This window comes from Marmota flaviventris, chromosome 14 (genome assembly GCF_047511675.1).
Source record: "Marmota flaviventris isolate mMarFla1 chromosome 14, mMarFla1.hap1, whole genome shotgun sequence".
NCBI classification, from domain to species: domain Eukaryota; kingdom Metazoa; phylum Chordata; class Mammalia; order Rodentia; family Sciuridae; genus Marmota; species Marmota flaviventris.
This window is the reverse complement of record NC_092511.1, coordinates 53,676,469-53,687,959: the sequence shown is the minus strand read 5'-3', so window position 1 is coordinate 53,687,959 and position 11,491 is coordinate 53,676,469. Positions and strand designations below refer to the sequence as shown.

The 11,491-nt window shown below is 41.1% G+C and overlaps 1 non-coding gene across 1 annotated transcript; it reads left to right on the top strand.

Annotated features, from left to right (window-relative positions):
- Positions 1-566: 566 nt before the first annotated feature.
- On the top strand, positions 567-639 carry Trnav-cac (transfer RNA valine (anticodon CAC)). Its single transcript has one exon. It is a non-coding gene; the product is annotated as a tRNA-Val (tRNA).
- The last annotated feature ends 10,852 nt before the right edge of the window (positions 640-11,491 follow it).

Sequence of the window (11,491 nt, the reverse complement as noted above, 5' to 3'; positions counted from 1 at the left end):
GATGTTGTGCAAGATCAAGCTGAACAGCTTCTTCTCCTGACAACCCCTAAAATTCGGCAGTCACACTCATACACATCGCTGCTTTCCTTGTCTCCATTCCTGTCGCCACCAGCAGCAAATCCCAAAGTTCAGCCCAGAAAAGGCAGTAGCTGTGCTGTCACCCTCAAGCAGGGCTCTCTGAGGACTTAAGAAGTCCCCAGGGGTCTGAAGCTCATCCTTCCCCTGCTCCAAGGCAACCCCACCCTCTAGAGAAGGGATCCTCTGTTGATGGCCTCTCTCAGGCCTTGGCTGCTACTTTACAAACGGTCTTTAATTCTCCCCCAGGTAGATCACTGCTCATATATAAAGTTCTATATCACGAACACAGGTAAGAATCTGTCTCTGAAACTTGCTTGGTTTCATTCAACCAAATTATTCCCCAACTCATCATTCTACTATATTTAAAGTTGAAAATACAGAGCTTTCTATTCTCCGAAACAAAACTGACTATACTTACTTGTGACTAGAAAATTAAAAGCTTAAAAAAAATTAACCACCAATCATATTAAAACTGCAAATTTGGGGCTTGTGATATAGCTCAGTTGGTAGAGTGCTTGCCTCACATGCACAAGGCCCTGGGTTCAAACCCCAGCACCACACACACACACACACACACAAAATGCAAATTCGGCCTAAAAGGCAAGGGTAAATGTGTGTGAGCTATGCACATTGGAGCTATATGAGGGGACAGGTCTGACGTTGCATGCTGATTGGGCTGTGCAACACAAGTGCGCTTTTCCTCTCTATCTGTTATCCCACACAGCACGTGAGATGGGTGTGACTTGCCAAAATGTCAATCAATCTGCTGACCAAAGACATCACAAAGCAAGACTCCACCTTTGGATACTCTATCCCCTGCCTTATGTGGTGAAGAACGTTCCATCAAAGCTCCTTTGGGTGTCCCTCCTATAAAATAAAGAGATTCCAAGTGCATGTGCTGTTCTCTCTTTCCAGCACAGTCCAGTGTAGAAGCTGACCCTAAGGTCACAGAGCGGTCCCACCCTCAATCTGAGAAACTCATGTCCGTGTGTTGCATGATTTCTTTGCCATTTTCTTAGTTCAGTGTTGCAGCCAGCTCCTTTGAACCCAGCTCATCTCGCCAGCGCAAGAAGCTGGCGAGAGAAGTGGATCCCCTGAGGTTTACAACAGCCTCCTCACAGGGGAGTGACCCCCAGGGGGTTAAGAAGGAATATGTTGCTTGGCAAAGGTCGACCTTTCTCATTAGGAATTAGAGAAGATTCAGCATTTTGTCCTGAATGGAAAGCATCCTTGCACTCTAATAGGCTGCTTTGAGTGGAAGGGGGAAAGACAAGTGGTAATGAGACCCAGGCAAAGGATGGGTAGCTGATTATCAAAGAAAAGGAAATGGGTAGACAGCACTTCCCTATCAACCCGTTGCTAACACCTCTGGGGGAGGGGAAAGATCGAATTTTCCAACACAAGCAATTACCCCCTGGATAGCTCTTTTCCTGCCTTTTGGTCACTGTAGGCAAGATAGGAAGAAACCTGAGATCTATAAAAATGCAAGACACCCCCTCTCCCATGGGCAGCAGGCTCCTGTCTAGAGGAGAGTCTCACCCACCCCTCTCTCTTCTGTCTCTTAAATAAAATTTGCTTTCTCGAAATAAGCCAATCCCAAAGAACCAAAGACCAAATATTTTCTCTGATATGCAGATGCTAATTCACTAGAGAAGAATAGAGGTACTTTGGATTAGACAGAGGGGAATGAAGGGGGAGAGACAGTTCGGGGTAGGAATGATAGTGGAATGAATCAGACATTATTACCCTATGTGCATATATGATTACACGACTGGTGTGACTCTAAGTCATGTACAACCAGAAGAATGAGAAGTGATACTCCATTTATGTCTGATTTGTCAAAATGCATTCTACTATCATGTGTAGCTAATTAGAACAAATAAAATTTTTTCAAAAATAAAAATCATTTAAAATGTTGAAAAAAAAAATGTGTGCTTTCTACTCTTGCCTTGGCATTTCTCAGGTGTTTAATCCTCAACACCCAGGGAATGAAGACCCGATCCTGATTTTCAAGACCAGAATCAGTAAGGACCCGTCTTTCTGTTGAATATAACTCAGAGAACATGTTTGGGGGTGAAGTTGCCCTTGCAACAAATCACTCCTTAAAAATAGAAAGCAGAGATCACAAGTTCAAAGCCAGCCTCAGCAACTTAGCAAGGCTGTAAGCAACTTAAATAGACCCTGTCTCAGAATAAAAAATAAACTGGGCTGGGGATGTGGCTCAGTAGTGAAGCACCCCTCGGTTCAATTCCTGGTACCAAAATAAAAAATAAATAAAAAGCAGGCAGTCATTGATCCAAGAGATTCCTGCTGGGCCGGGACTATAAGGTGAGTTTTTCATCAATCAGTGGTCACAGACATTCACAGAAGAGTTACCAGGGCTGAAAGAAGGTCTCATGCTACTGAAATGCACCCAGCCGGAGGCCAACATCCAAACGTGACTGTGTTAAGTTACAAAGAGAAACAGAACTCCACCTGAGCCCAAATCACCTGTGCCGGCATGATAGGATTATTCACTCTCTGGGCCAGCAGCTGAGGAAGCCAAATCCTGACCTGCGCCTACTGTATTTGCCAAGAGCCATCCACATCACAAAGACCAGAAATGCCCCAAATCTCTAGGATCAGCATTTTCACTGTCAGAGATCCAGGTGTGAAACTGAATTGCAGAAGGAGATGGCGTGGTGAACGGGACATCAGAGCAAAGGTGATTCAATAAATCAGAGGTTTAATGGCCTCAGCTGGAGAGGAGCCTGGTGGAGATTGCTTCAGAGACTGGCCACCCTTTACCCTGGAATTTCTGCAGTGTTTTGGAGGCCAGATAGACTATAAGAGAGCTTAGTGAGGTTACTCTCCCCTGGACAAAGCCACGACTCCACCACTGCTTTGAGGACCACTCTGCCTTCAAATGCATCTGTTGACTTGATCAGGCTGCAGTCAAATCCTGTTGCCTGGAACCTGCTTGTCTTCCTCCTGCTAGTAATTTGTTGCCCTCCTCTCCTCCAGCCCTGGGGATCCCACAAAGACAGTCTGACTTTTTAAGTTCAGGGTCCAGCCCCTCAAGTACTCTCACAAATTGAGAATTTGAAGCATCTTTGGGGAAGCACTTTGGACTCCATCTGTCCAGAGAAAGCAAAAATTTCCCTAGTTTACCTTGTCAGCAAAGAGATATGCTTAATGAAATTCTGCAGTGTTAAAGAATGAAATACGGTGGCATTGGGTGGCTGAGGCAGGAGGATCACAAGTTCAAAGCCAGCCTCAGCAACTTAGTGAGGCCCTGTCTCAAAGTAAACAAACAAACAAAAAGGGCAAGGGATGTGACTCAGCAGTTAAGTGCCCCTGGGTTCAATCCCTGATACCAAAAAAAAAAAAAAAAAAGAATAAAATGAAATTCTTCAGTGTAAGACCCAGATTTGGGTGCTCCAAAAGAGATTCAAAACCATCCCAGTTTAAATAAGATAGAATGTAATTTTCCTTTTACAAAACTGATTTTAAACAATTCTAGGGCTGACACAATGGCACCTTGGTTTAGGATCCAAGCTCTTTCTATTTTGTGTATCTGCCATCTAGGGGCATAGTTATTACCAAACCAGGCCTGTTTTGCCCAATGTACACTATGCCAATTACTGAAAAACCACATTTGCAAAAGAGAGAGTTTATTCATGAAGTGACCATGTATGGATATGGAAAAACAAGTCTCAAATCTGCCTCCCCAGGGATAGGGTTTGTGGACTGAGGTGATTGGGGGTGAGCTGAGAGCAGGAAAAGCAGGTTACATCTAGAGGGCTTACTGAGGTTTTCCCTTGGTTTTGAAGTCCTCATCTCCATGGTCCAAGATACCTTGTGATGAAGTCCATGCTTTGGTCACTAGCAGCAGAACAGAGGACAGGAGAAGTTCAGCACAATCTCCCTCCCTTTAAAGGCAAGAAGATCTGGAAATCACACTCATCACTTCTGCCTGTTCTCTTGCCAGTACCTAGACCTGGCCTGGGACAGATAGTTTTCCAGTAGGCTTTAGCTGGGCACCTTGTGCTCAGCTGAAAATTCTAATTCTTCCATAAAAATGGAAGAGTAGATATGGTCTCTGCCCAGGTTTTATTGTTTCTCCTCTCCCTATTTCCCAATTTTTCCTTTTCTTATTCCCAGTAATAGAAACAGGGAAATTCAGGTTGAGAACAATGATCACCTCATGTATAAAATTAACTTAGGTAATGCATTCTGCTGTCATATATAACAAATTAGAAAAAAAATAAATTAGGAATATTCTGAATTATTGAGAGTAAAGATGTCACATGGATTCAAATATGCAACATTCACACAATATCTTTCTAAAATTCAAGACTTAGAGCATTCTTCCATTAATTAAAGAACACCAGTGGAAAGCAAGTCTACTTGAGAAATGGTTTTGCGAAGGAGGAAAGTGGTAAATAGAATAGGAAAGAGTTGGAGGTCCCATTGGACAGACAAGAGGAGAATGTTCTTTCTCTCTTCATGCTGGATTTATTTTCTGTTTACATATTCAGGTACATAGAAATTATGGTCTTTCTAGCCAGGTGTGATGGTACATGCTGTAATTCCAGCCACTCAGGAGGCTGAAGCTGGAGGATTGCAAGACCAAGGCCAGCCTCAGCAATTTAGCAAGAACTTATCTCAAAATTAAAAAGGGGAGGCATGCTGGAGATGTAGCTCAGGGGTAGAGCACCCCTGGGTTTAATCCCTAATACTGTAATGAAAAAAGAAAAGAAAAAAAATTATTGTCTTTTCCATAAATAGCTAAGGGATACATATATAGTATTGGGTTTTCTTAGACTCTTTAGACTGTCTGTTTCTGAGCAGGGGTCAGTTCTATGCTCAGCTGCCATGGACTTAAGGGTTCATTCTGAATGCCTATGACCAAGCAACTCCATTGTCATTCATCCTCTGGCCCTCCCCAAGTCATCCATGAAATGCCCTCTACTGTTTTTAGCTGAAAGGAAAATCTCTGAGCTCTTTAAAAATAAATGAAATGAAAATGAGACATAATTATCTACAGTTGCAACCATAACCATAGGGTTGGTTGGTATAAATGTTGCAATATTTTATTGGTCAGCTTCTGATCTACCACATGAAACATTTAATTTTTTTTTTAATTTCAAACCCTTCTCACTCTCATTGACAACATAATCATTTCAACCACTGATCCCATTGGACAAAAGGGGGATCCTGGCAGCATCTAGGTAGAAGGGGGTGGGGAAGGTAAGTCACATATCATTGTGTTTTGTGGAGGGAGAAGGGGACTTAATAATTGACTATTTTAATATTAGTTCCAATTCATTTTTTCCTGATTAGAATCACTCAGTTAATTTAGTTCAACTCTCTGTGGCTTTGCACAGGAACACACCAGATTTCAAAACACGTGAAACAGAGGGAAGGAAGTATCTGTTTAGTTTGAGAAAACTGAATTCCCAAGTTTCACTCCCTTAGTCTGATTGGATGCCATCAGACTGAGATGTTCTTTCAACAACAAAAAAAAAGTATTTATCCTTCCCCATTGTAAAATCTATCCAATAAAAATGTTTAACCAAAGAACAGAAGAAACTAGAAGAAAGATTAAAAACGTAGGGGGAGGGAAGAAAGAAGAAAAGAAACATGCACAGTTCCCCACAAAAACCCAGAGTGTAGACCCCACATGTTGAAGCAAAGGTTACAGACCCTCCCCAGAATCTTCTGAAAATAATATTCCTCTCTTCCAAATGGAAACTGTGTAGCCTTTAAAATAAAAAAAAAATTAAAAAAAAAACCTACCATGAAAGAACATATGTGTTTGGAGTTGGTCAATAAAAAGGACCATTTCTGGGTTAGTCAGCCCTTGTTTGAAGATTGCAAGCTGGAAAGACCTTGGAGGCCTGAATGGGGGAACTTCTGCCCCCAAGGAAAGACCGAATTCAAGCCAGGGATTCTTTGGCCCCGTTTTAATAGCTCGCAGAAACCTCGGAGTGTTGGGAAAGGGAAAAAAAAAAAAACAACAACAACAAACTGAAAAATCAGCTTTTTCTTTCTCCTTCAGACTTTTTTGAGTTACAAAAGAAAAAGGAGGAAAAAAAAAAAACTCCTCCAGCATTTTATAAGGTCTCCACAAATACCAATTAATAATTTTACAAGCAAATCAACTTGTTTGTCACACAGTAATATATTCCTAAACTAACAATGACATTTTGGAGCTATAAAGATAAGTCATCAGGCTTTTTTTAAAAATTGCTTTTCATGTTGTACACATTTAGATTTTCCCAACATTGACGCACTAGCAATATCCAACATTGTCTTCTTATGTCAATTCACTCAAAAAAAAAAAAAAAAATTACTGAGTTTCTGTTATGTGCCAGGCACCACCCAGCAGCCAGGTAAAAAACAGGGATCAGATAAAGACATAGCCTCTGCCCTCCTAAAGCCTACATTCAAGCAGAAGAGATGAGTTTTTAAGCAATAATTATTCAAATTCATTTTTTTTTTAATTCTCACATTGATCTTAAACCTGGAATCAATTTGAATCTACTCTGATACAAACATGTCGCTGTCATGTGATGCTTCTATGATAGAAGGAGTCCCTGCACAGTCTTGCATTCAGGGAAAGGTATAATAACTGATCTGGCAGAAGCTCTCCAAGCCATGCCCACCCCACCCCCTTTTCAGGGCAGCTGCCCAACTTCCAATTGCCAACCTGCATCCCTTTGCCTGTGGGTTTGTATTGCCTACTGGACCCACTCTTCCAGATAATTAACACCCACCAGGAAGGAGCAGCCCTGAGTGAATAGGCCTGATGGGAGTTGGTGCTCCCTCATCTCTTGGATAGCATAGGAATATGTTTCCTATTATACTCTATTTTTCTGTTATGAAGTGTTTTCTATTATACTCTGCAAAATTCCCAAATGAGAATAAGCTTCAGTTACACATTCTGGTAACTTGCTTGATAAAGCGCTCTTCATTGGCTACCTTCCCTCCATATCTATCTTCCTTACTATCCCACAGTTGTTTTCCTCAAATAAATCTTTACTAAATCAATCATCATTTAACAACAGCTACTGAGCCCTAACAAATGGAGCTGGGGGGAAAAAAAATCCTCAACCCTTAACTCACACCATATACAAAAAGTAAAACAGATTGGATCATAGCCCTACACAGAAGAGATGAAACTCCAAAACTACTAGGATAAAATCTTGTAGTCTTGGATTAGGTGAGGTCTTCTTAAATAGGACATACAACGAAATGGGCACATTGAGCGTCATCAAAAATTTTAATTTTACTTTTGAAAAGACACAGTTTAGAAACAAACCAACAAAGACAATTAATTAAAGTAGCTAGAAACCAGCAAAAAATATCTACAAAATAAATATCTGACAAAAGGCTTGTATCCAGGGTACACACCAAGTTCTCTTATAACACAATAAGAAAAAAAATGGGCAAATATTTTGCATAAATTCTTCATAAATGAAAAATAAGCATTTGCAAAGATGCATTAGTCATTAGGGAGATGCAAATAAGAGCAATAACGAGAAGCCACTATACACATCCATTAAAATGGTTAAAATTAAAAAGACTGATAATTCTAAACATCGATAAGGATGTGGAGTGCCTGGAATTCTCATACTTGCTGGTGGGAGAACAGATACCTTAAAAAATCAATAAGGTAGGCTGGGGTTGTGGCTCGGAGATAGGGCGCTCACCTAGCATGTGTGAGGCCCTGGGTTCGATCCTCAGCACCACATAAAAATAAATAAATAAATAGAATAAAGGTATTGTGTCCATCTACAACTAAAAAAATAAAATATTTTTTTAAAAAAGCAATTAGGCTCTTTCTTATAAATTCAAATAAACTCAAAAAATTCTTATAAATTTAAATATACACTTATCATATATCCTAGAGCTTCTGCTCCTAGATATTTACTCAATAAAAAATGAAAGCATATATCCATACAAAGTGTCCATATGGATATTCATAACTGGAAAGAACCCACCTGTCTATCAGCTGGCAAAACACTAAAAAAAAAAACTGTGCCATATCCATCAGTGAGTCACTACTCAACAATAAAAAGGAGTGAACTCAAATCTCAAATCCATTATGCCTAGCAAAAGAAGCCAGATTCAAAAGGTTTAAAATTGCATGATTAATTTGTATGAACTTCTTTTCTAACAGCAAAAAAAAAAAAACTAGGATGATAGAACTAGATCAGTGGTAGTCAGGGGCCAGCAGGGGAGGGGTAGGGAAGGACTGAATGGGAAGAAAGAAACTTCTATGGGTAATAGGCATATTCTAACATACACATCTGTCAAGGCTCATCAAGCTGTAGTCTGACATCAGGGAGTTTGACACCTCAATTAACCTGACAAAAATAAAGGGGGATAAAGAAAATAAATCCCTGCCAATCCTTTCCTGCCCTTCCTGAAGTCTTCCAGTTCTTCCTGGTGTATTGTATGCAGCCTGGGTGGTTGTCTCAGAGGTGTGGGGTTTTTTCCCAAATGTAATTCCAGCTGCTAATCTTTCTAGATAAACTGCAGATTCTCTGAGGGGAGGAAATTATGGAGGACAGACTTGAGCCCATTCTGGTTTATGTTACATTGAATCTAATTGGTGCAAACAGGAGCCGCTGCAGATGTTGGAAATGGGTGAGGATCAGCCAAGTCCCACACACTCCCTGTCCCAAGACATCGAAGGGAAATCTCAAGCCAAATCTTGCCACATATAAATTTAAAAAAAAAAAAAAACTTATGAACAAGCAAATCAAGACAGTTTATAAAACTCTGTGTATATGCCCCATGAAGTCCAAGCTCTCTATCCTTTGAAGTATCTTGACCAACACCTTGTAAGAAGGGTTTATCTGAAACAGACTTGACAACATTCCAGAAATGAGATCCTGTTACCATGATGAGTGGCATTAGGCAACCAAACATGGTCCTAAACCAGTGGCCTAATTTAGGTATATTTAGAGACCAAGTCTCTGGTATTTTCCCTAAGGGTGCAGGCCACAGACTTTCTAAATTCTTTTACCAGTTAGGCAAGTGGCTCTAAAATATTTTATCACATTCACACTTTTCAAATACCTTCAGTTTTACCCAAGTGGGTGCCTATATTCATCATACAAGCTACTAACTGTGACTTTCACTAATAAAACCCTTTTCCGACATTCACTATGCTAAGCATAAATAAGGTACCAAACAGGATGGATTGCAATGTGGACAGCATTGGTGCTTACAGTAGCTGTCTGAACTTCCTCATTAGAATGGAGCTGGCCACACCGATTGAGCATTTTTGGCAAAATCTACTACCCTCCACGTTATTGCTTAAACCTAATAGCACAAACTTCATATTCTCTGTCTATCCTGAACTTTTGGAAAGTAAATTATTAACATCTTACCAAGAACATACCCTCTCTTCTTTTATATCCTTCACAAAATGTTGACTTCTAATAGATGCTTAATAACTGATGATGACTATAAGCTGAACAAATTAAGAACAGAGAGCTTTTAGAAAGGAAGGAGAAGCAGGGCATGGTGGCACATGTCTGTAATCCCAGTGGCTTGTGGGGGCTGAGGCAGGAGGATCACAAGTTCAAAGCCAGCCTCAGCTAAGTAAGTTCAAAGACAGTCTCCGCAACAGAGCGAAGCCCTAAGCAACTCAGTGAGATCCTGTCTTTAAATAAAATACAAAAAAGGGTCAGGGACGTGGCTCAGTGGTTAAATGCTCCTGGCTTCAATCCCCAGTGCAAAAAAAAAAATAGGAAGGAAGAACAGGTGGATTGGTTTAAAATTCTTCAGATTTTTGCTAGGTGGCTTCCAATCCTCCTTGCATATGAAGATATGGACACTCCACCCTGAGCTAAGTCCTGGATTCCAGACCAGCTCTTTGGGAGGCCTTGGGGGCTGGAGAGGTTTTTCAACAGATCCAAAAATAAGGAAATGGTCTGGCTGTGAAAAGGCTAAATCACTCTGTGTAAATACAACTGGGGAATTTCTGGAATGAGAAATAATTGCCCAAAGCTGAGGAATAGCCTCAAATGAGCATGACTGGTCCTGAGAAATAAGGTTCCTCTAGGTCTGAGCTGGCCATTTCCAGGAAGCTCCACATACCACCAGCTAGCCACTTCCCGGATCTTTACTTCTGCAAGTTGTCTGAGTGGTCCCGGGTTGGAATTGCTCAGTGTTGAGCCCAAAGACAAAAAGGGGAGGTAATGTGAATAGACAGAGCACCAGGCAGCCTCCAGTCTCTAAAATCGGCCTGCCACCTGACATTTGGGTCATTTTGACTTGGATCTTTTTTATGGCAGCATGACACAAGCTTTGGAATTCAAATCCTGGGCCAGTTGCTGTGTAGGTCTGTGATCTCAGGCAGATCGTTTGGTCTTCATGAATCCTAGGTTCCTTGTTTGTTAAAAAAGAAAGAAAGAAAAACAGCAAGAACAAACATTAGCAAACAAAAAAGGCAAGTACCTACCTATTGTGGCCATCCAAAATTGTTCTTTGTCCAAATCCATCTTCCTGCTTAGAATGGCACCCCATTAATTTTAAGTGGTGGTTTTAAGTGATCCAAAATGAAGGAAACGCCACCATCTGGGAAAAGGCTAAATCACTCAGTGTAAATTAGACCAGGGAATTTTATTTCCACAGTTCTGGTGAGGCAAACTCAACACCACCCCCAACCCTTAACTGGACAGGCTGCCACAGGACCGAGATCTGCTAATTAGTATGTCTTATCCTGGCACCAAAGTGAAACATTCAGGTGTAAGTCCATCACCCAGCTGGGCTCGTGGAGACTCTGTCCTGATGGCCTCTGTTGGAACTGTCAGAAGATTTTCTCTCTCTTTAAATTTGAAGCTGATAATGACCTAGATCTGGTGTTGCCAGAGTCAGCACACACACACACACACACACGACTGCCTGAGAATGAAGCTGAGATGAGAAGAGAAGCACCAAATCCTGATCCGTGAGCGCTTGGTTCAAGCTTGGCAAGAGCCACCCAAGGACGAGAGGTTGGAGTGGGGAATAAGTTCCACTTTTGACATAAGCTGGTTTGAGATGAGCTGGGTTTGTGTGTGTGTGTGTTGTTGTTGTTGTTATTCTTTTTATCATCTAAAAATGCAAATATGATGAACTCTGGAATCACAATATCTGAGTTTAAATTGTGGCTCCATCATCTATTAGCTATGAGAACTTGAGCAGTTTACTGAAGATCTCTGTGCCTCAGTTTCCTCATCGGAAAAATTAGATAATAATAGCACTGACTCCACAGCATTGTTGTGAGGTTTACAGAAATACCTCACACACAGAAAATTCTCCTTGGGCTAGGCGTGGTGGCACATGCCTATAATCCAAGCAACTTGGGAGGCTGAGGCAGGAGGATAGAGAGTTCAAAGCTAGCTTCAGCAGATTAGAAAGGCATTTAGCA